Here is a 7,382-nt window from a genome sequence, read left to right as displayed (position 1 = left end):
ATGTTGTTCAGGAGACACAGACAGCAAGTTGTTGAAATTTCGTCCGACAGTGACTCTGATTCAGCAGCTTCTGGCTTTTTCTCACAGTCTGGGGACTCAGATACCGATTGCCAAGATTCAGTCGATTTGGCTGATGATGAAGCACCGAATGACAGCCTCCCACGAAAATCATTTTCAGCCCAAGAAGAAGCATGCATGTCTATTCATTCATTAATTGCAAGACACTGCATCACGACAGAGGCTGCAAAAGATATCATTGATTTGTTGAAATTGCTCTGCCCAGCAAACGAGCTATTGCAATCTTTAACTTACTCAAATGTGCAGGAAGTGTGTGGAAATTGTACTGTTTTCACCTATGACATTTATGAAAATTGTCTCGGTCTGTTTCCAACAAACGTGGAGCATCAATTGGTCTGTTTCAACGCCAGGCTGCAATGGGTATGTACATATCAGCAGTTTGTTGGCATGCATAATTTGGAATGCATCTGCTCAATAAATTACTATTGTGGTGCGTCATTAACCATTATTCATGCAGGAGTCTTTAACTGTACCCAAATTCACAATTAGCCAATCAGAAGCCTAGTGTTGACTGCACTGGTATCCTATGATATCAAGTAACTGACCTGATATTGCACAATAGCAAGGATTTTGGGCTGAATTTGGGTATGGTAAATACCTAATTGTACCTTATTGTTACGCTTAGGCAGCTTATAAGAATTGTTTTGTCTAGCCATAGAGTAGTTTTGGTTCCACTGCATCTCTCCAAAATATGAACAATGGCTCCACAAAACTCACCTGATGTGCCACTGAAACATACCAAAAAGGTACAATTACACATAAATTTGAAATCACTGGCTTGTCATTGCATGATTTCATGGATTTTGAGCTGAACTTTGGTAAACTTTGCTTATCTGAGAAAGTTAATTTTTGTCTTGCAGTCTGAGGTATAAGGGTATCCACCAGCAAGGGAAGAAGCTGCACAAAGCGAGTTTGGTAACTGTTGACATCTTTGGTCAACTGAAGTGTTCGTTAGAACGTAAGTAGAACCTCGGCAGTCTTGATTCTGATTTGTTTTACAATAATTAACATGCAATATCTGAGTGAACAAAGCATTTATTTTTATGGCATTGCCCTTGTAAGATCAAAATGACCGTTGAAATAATTTATTTGGCAGTGGTGTGGTTAATGGTTTACTTGTAACTATAAAGGTACAAACTTTGCTGTACATGTACATGAACGAATTGTGCATGTACAATAATTTGATTTAGTCAGTAAACTACCAAATAATTAAAAGAAACCCAAGCAATTATAAATACGATTCATAACTTGCAAATTGAATACTTTGAATAAATTATGTATCAAAGTAGACTAGATAGATAGATATATCACAAATTAAAAAAAAAGACTTATGATTCACAACTTAGTAACTAAGCAATTATTAGTTTTTTCTTTAAGAAGAAGGAATATGGCAAATTATTCAGGCGAGAAGTGAGCAACGTGGAAAAGAAATAATCACAGACATTATTGATGGGAAATATTATACAAGATTGTGTGGACCTGGACAGTTCCATATATCCAACATAAGTTTCATCTTCAACACAGATGGTGCCCATTTATATTCCTCCTATAGTGTATCCCTTTGGCCTGTGTTTTTAGCTATCAATGAACTTCCATCTCCAGACAGGTAGAAAAAAATTATTGAAATCTATCATTTCCTGAAAACATAAATATTTAATCTACCATTTATATGCTAAGTTACCTAAAACTATATTTGAGTGGAGCCTCATCAAAAGACAATTCTTTTTTATTGTATGAACCAAAGAAGAAATGTTTCTTTTTACTTATTTAATTTTCTTACATCGTAGGTTTTCAAAGACAAATATGATGCTCTGGGGTATTTGGCAGGGGAAGAGAAAATCCCCATTCAATGCATTCTTTGAGCCATTGAACAAACTGTTCAAGGAAGGTGGGTGTTTGAGACATGCCTTCAAACAGTATTTAAAGCATCCTATGGCAACTTAAGTGTTAATTCAAGTGCTCTTATTGTTATAGTTTAATCTACACGTTATTCTTGTAATTTAAACTTGACTCATTAGCTACCTAAGCCAGGAGCCTAACAAGCTCCAGGTCATCGAGTGTGAATAAAATATGTTAACGTTTTGTAAATAATTTTATCTCAATTTTGCAGGTACTGCTCAATAGTGATAAAAGTCCATTACAGTACATTAATTCACTTATTCACCTAGGGTACATTTTTCACTTTCCATTTTAGTAGTAACCATTGAGTTGCCACAAGAACCTTCAACAGTAGACGCAAAGCTTCTGTACTGCTTGGCTCAACTGATGTACAAGGGAAGGCATACCTTTTATATATGACTCAACATATGGTGAGGGTGGTTGTCTGACATGTGAGGAAAGTGGATTTGTAGCTGCCCAAGGAAAGGGGCATACCCGATGTTACCCATACAGGTCTGCAACTGAGAGGGCTCCCAACAGGACTATGACAATATTTCTGGAAAATGCTATCAAAGCAAATCAGAGCAAAAGAAAGGTGATTTAGTTTGGAATCTTGTATGGATAGAGTTTGGAATCTTGTATGGATAGAGCATATTATGTTTTAGCCATTCATGAAAATTTACTTAAACCATTATTTTTATAACAAAAGATATATATTAATTATTTACCTCATTCAAGCTTTGGTACCAAAGAAAAACAAGAGTCCCATGGGACATGATCTTATTTGCATACTAGCAAGCTGTTTCTGTTTATAAGTCTGTTTTTTTTCTCATGACTATCATATTTTACAAGTATTCCAGCATGCACTTTACTCTTGCTTTGCATATAATTGTGAACATTAGATGTACATATTATGAGTACTTTTAAAAAATACATGTGATGTTAAGTTTAAATTTACATAAAATGTAAATGTTGTTTATGGCAGCCATTCACCTAGCTTTGAGTACAATTTGTTACATGTAGGTTGCAGGATTGTTTGATGTCTCCTGCTTGGCCCTAATGCCCTGGTTTGACATTGTTCTTGGGATGGTTCCTGACTACATGCATGGATGTTTGTTGGTTGTAACAAAGACTCGTCTGTACAAATGGTTCTCTTCAACCAACAATACGAAGGAATCTTTTATTGGTGGCCAGGTATGATTTGATTGGGGAATAAAAAGAATTATTTGTTGGATATTTATACTAGAAATTCAATTCTTTTGCTTTTAAATGTTGTTTTGTTTTGGTTTTTTTTTTCAATATCCCACAATTGATTTCAGTTCACAGTCAATATTTAGTCAGAGGAAATGTCAAGACTTTATTTTAAGATACAAATTTTTTGCTCTTGTTTTGCATATAATTGTGAATGTTGGATGTACATGTACATATTGTGAGTACTTTAAAAAAATAGTACATGTTGTGTTATGTGCAAATTTACATAAAATTTAAATGTTGTTTATGGCAGCCATTCACCTAGCTTTGAGTACAATTTGGTACATGTAGGTTGCAGGATTGTTTGATGTCACCTGCCATTGAATGTTTTTTTTTTAATATCCTTCAAGTGATTTCCATTCACAGTCAATATTTTGTCAAGGGAAATATCAAGACTTTTTTTAAGATACATAATCTTTTATACACTTGTAGATAAAAAAGATTAACAAACGCATACTTCAAATGCAACCCCCAGATGTATTAGCCCGACTTCCAAGAGACCTGGAGAAACATTTCAAGAACTTTAAAGGTAAGGCTGCAATTACAATTGTAGAAGTCATAAAGCCACAGTATTAACTTTTATACCCTGCAATAGGAAATAAAGCCAATTGTAATACAGAAAGCTGTTGTATATTCGACGGTATTTAACACCCAACCTTCCCATTGTGTGATGAGCGTACTGTATGTTGCATTGATTGTGTTGGCCACATTTTTTTTTATGGCATTGTATAAACTAGTTGAAAATGCAATTCTATCTTGTGGACCTATACCATGGAATATCCCACTTGCCACTTGTATTTTCTTGGTATACACACTCACTTGTGTGTAAACATAACTGAGAAAATTCAACTGACTCATGGTATTTCCATGGTGTACCACTTGAAAACGTTGCATTATTGGTATTTACGTGATGCCTTTCACAGGAAATGTACGACTTGTCTTTTGTTTTTCTAGCCTCCGAGTTGTAGTCGTGGCTTTTTTATTATGCTTTGCCATGTTTGGTTGGTTATCTGCCAGATAAATACCTCCAACATTTTGCCCGCTTCTCACAAGCAATATATATACTTATTGGTAGTGAAATCACTCCAAGCCAGTTGAAGCGAGCAAGAGATCTACTAGACAGATTCTACAAGGACTTTCAGGCTCTCTATGGTATGAAGTGCATTTCAGTTCCAGTAACTTCATGTACGCGTATGTCTCAGCTAACAAATGCTAAAGTGCAAAGCATGATTTAAATGATTTAAATCAGAGGTAATTGAGATTATGTCCAAGGCCACTACATGTACTTCCCTGTACATGTGAACATTGTTACATGTCCCTGATATTGTTCAGTAATGTTTTAAGTTAACTTTATCTGACTAATCTTGTGGTTGTCATAAATAATGCTCACTACAAACTATATAGTTTACTTGTGCGATGACCAGGTGCCACAACTCAAATTCACAGTTGTACTTTTTAACTTTGTTGATTAAAAAGTTTTCTTTTCCATCGGCCTCATGAGTCTTGTCAAAGCTGTACTAAAGGTTGCACATTCTACGAATGAAGTCTCAAAAATACTCCATTAACCTCAATACTTATTTATCAGAGTTACTCAAGTACTAATAGCAATAAATAAGTTTACTTCTATTAACAATAAACAAATATTTCAGTTGAAGACCTAACTCTAAAAAAAGTCTTTAAAACTATACGAGCTTCAACAAGTTGCAAAAATAGTGGAGACACTTTACCTTCTTGGGGCCTTATTAATTTCCCTATTATCTCTCACACTGCAGCCCCTCCCCCCTTATCAGTGTTGCTAGCGAGACAAAAAATGTTGGGAACTTAAGTAGTCAACATTGAAAGGGGGAGAGGGGAGAGGAAGTGGGAAAGGTTTAAATTCTAGATACGCCGAGTATTGGAAGTTAGAAAAGGGGTCTTTTAATGAAAGTGTCTCAACAATTTTGCAACTTGTTGTCTGAGTTGGTTGTCACTGTATTGGCGTACGGTCACTTTGTTTATTGGAACAGGAAGGCGTCTATCGTTTGCGTTTAATATGGTGTTTCCAAAAAAATATTGTTTAATTCTCTGATCTGCTGTGAATGGAAAATGGCCAGCGATAAACTGGATTTTGGCGGGGTTTTGGTATGACGTAACTTGAAGGCATTTCAGTGCTTTCTGTGAGTCAAGTCAAACATACACATAATTTGGTACACGAAAAGGTGTGATTTCCATCCTTTTGCTTTTTAAAGTACGCTAGAAATATCCTGGACCGATTTCGAAATAATTTGCCTTAAACATGTATATTTCGGTCGACACATGACATCTAAAGCACGCGCAACATGTACGAAATTAGCTGTTGTTTACGAATGAGAAACAGACATAACCTCTCCTTTAACTGTGATCGCATGCCATTTAAAGGGAACATCCACTTTCCGAAAAATAAATTCTTAGCAAACATTGTTATAGTTATACAAAGATACATTTTCATAGAAGTCCATTCGTAACATTACTTATTGCTTTCGGGCTAGTCTGCTGCCAGAGAAGGGATCGGTAACGCTTACTAGCAAGTCCTCTTAGTGACGTGTCGGGTACAGGCTAATTCCATGTTCTTTGGAATGACTGACTGAGCACAATGATCAAAAGAAAGCACCCGATTGTGTTAAATCCTTTGCGAGATTTGTTTTACAATGAGATACAACAGTGAACAAATTTGTACCGGCTACACATTATGACATTTATATGAAACGGTCTACCACAACTTTTCACTGAAAAAATAATATGATATCATATTTCTTGCTGTTGCGATTGTAGACCGTGCTTGGATGGTAGACCATTGGTAAATGGAATAGACGATATGTACAGGATTTCTAACTGTGTGAGCTTTATTACGAATCACCTGGTAATGTATTGGATTGATTAGAAAAGGAAGTACTAGTTGAATTGTGCTGTTTCCTCAAAGATACGATTTTCAACTGTAACGCCACCATCCCGGTTGACGTCACCAAGAAACACAATAAATGGTATTGTGTTACATAATACGAGCCATGTGTAACTTTCGGAGCATCAGATCTGCAGTGCAAAATACTTTGCTCGCTTTAGTATTTGGTATGGAGTCTTCTGTTAGCGATGATAAGTCCAAACACTCAAAAATCGATGCTACCGTATGTCAATAATTAATATCCTTTTGTGTTTGGTGCAATGTGCTTTGCACTTCGCGTGCAAACTTCTGAAATGTTTCAGCGCATATATGATATTGATGATTGTTTCTTTAGTTCCTGCTTTTCTACGTTGAAACGTTTCCCTGTAGGATTCAAATCCGGACTGGCAAAATTATTGCAATCAATCAGACAACAAGTTGCAAAAATAGTGGAGACACTTTCCCTTCTTGGGGCCTTATTAATTTCCCTGTTATCTCTCACACTGCAGCCCCCCTCTCCCCCTTATCAGTGTTGCTAGCGAGACAAAAAAATGTTGGGAACTTAAACAGTCAACATTGAAAGGGGGAGAGGGGAGAGGAAATGGGAAAGGTTTAAATTCTAGATACGCTGAGTATTGGAAGTTAGAAAAGGTGTCTTTTAATGAAAGTGTCTCAACAATTTTGCAACTTGTTGTTGCATATAATGATTATATAAACTGTGAAACATATTATTACCAACCAACATTCAGAAAGAGGATAAATTTAGTATATTCAAGTGTTTGTTGAAAACTCAATATTTTGGGCTTGCTTTTACTCCATCATGAATTATTTTAAATTGTAATTTCAACTTTTTACACAAATGGGATTTTGAATATTATCGTTGAAATGTTGTATTTTTATGTTTTATTTTCATTCTTATGTACATGTAATATGCTTTTGATCATTGCTTTATGAAATTAGTGCACTATTCACTGTATTCAAAAATCTTTTGTGTATTTATATTGTATTTATTATTCATGATCAAGGGTTGTCCAATGTCATTTATAATAATTTTATGATCTTCTAGCAATGAAACTGAACTTCAACTGGCAGAAGTTGCTGAAATTAAAAAAAAGGTGTTCTATTTGGAAGGGAACTCTGACCAACCATGCCTCGTACGCCTGCCAAATTTGAATGGAGTGTGTGGCTAAAGCAATTGGAGACATTGCAAGCATAAAAAATATTATGATGGAGTACAATGTAGTCTGAAAAGTAAAATCCTAGCACAACAAAGAGGGTA

General features: G+C 35.6%; 1 pseudogene; it reads left to right on the top strand.

Annotated features, from left to right (window-relative positions):
- LOC137969122 (uncharacterized) overlaps positions 1 to 7,382 on the top strand; it is an 8,228-nt pseudogene continuing 846 nt past the window's right edge.

Source organism: Montipora foliosa, chromosome 1, assembly GCF_036669935.1.
Source record: "Montipora foliosa isolate CH-2021 chromosome 1, ASM3666993v2, whole genome shotgun sequence".
NCBI lineage: Eukaryota > Metazoa > Cnidaria > Anthozoa > Scleractinia > Acroporidae > Montipora > Montipora foliosa.
Note: the sequence above shows the minus strand (reverse complement) of the source record. Positions and strands in the feature narration are given on the sequence as shown.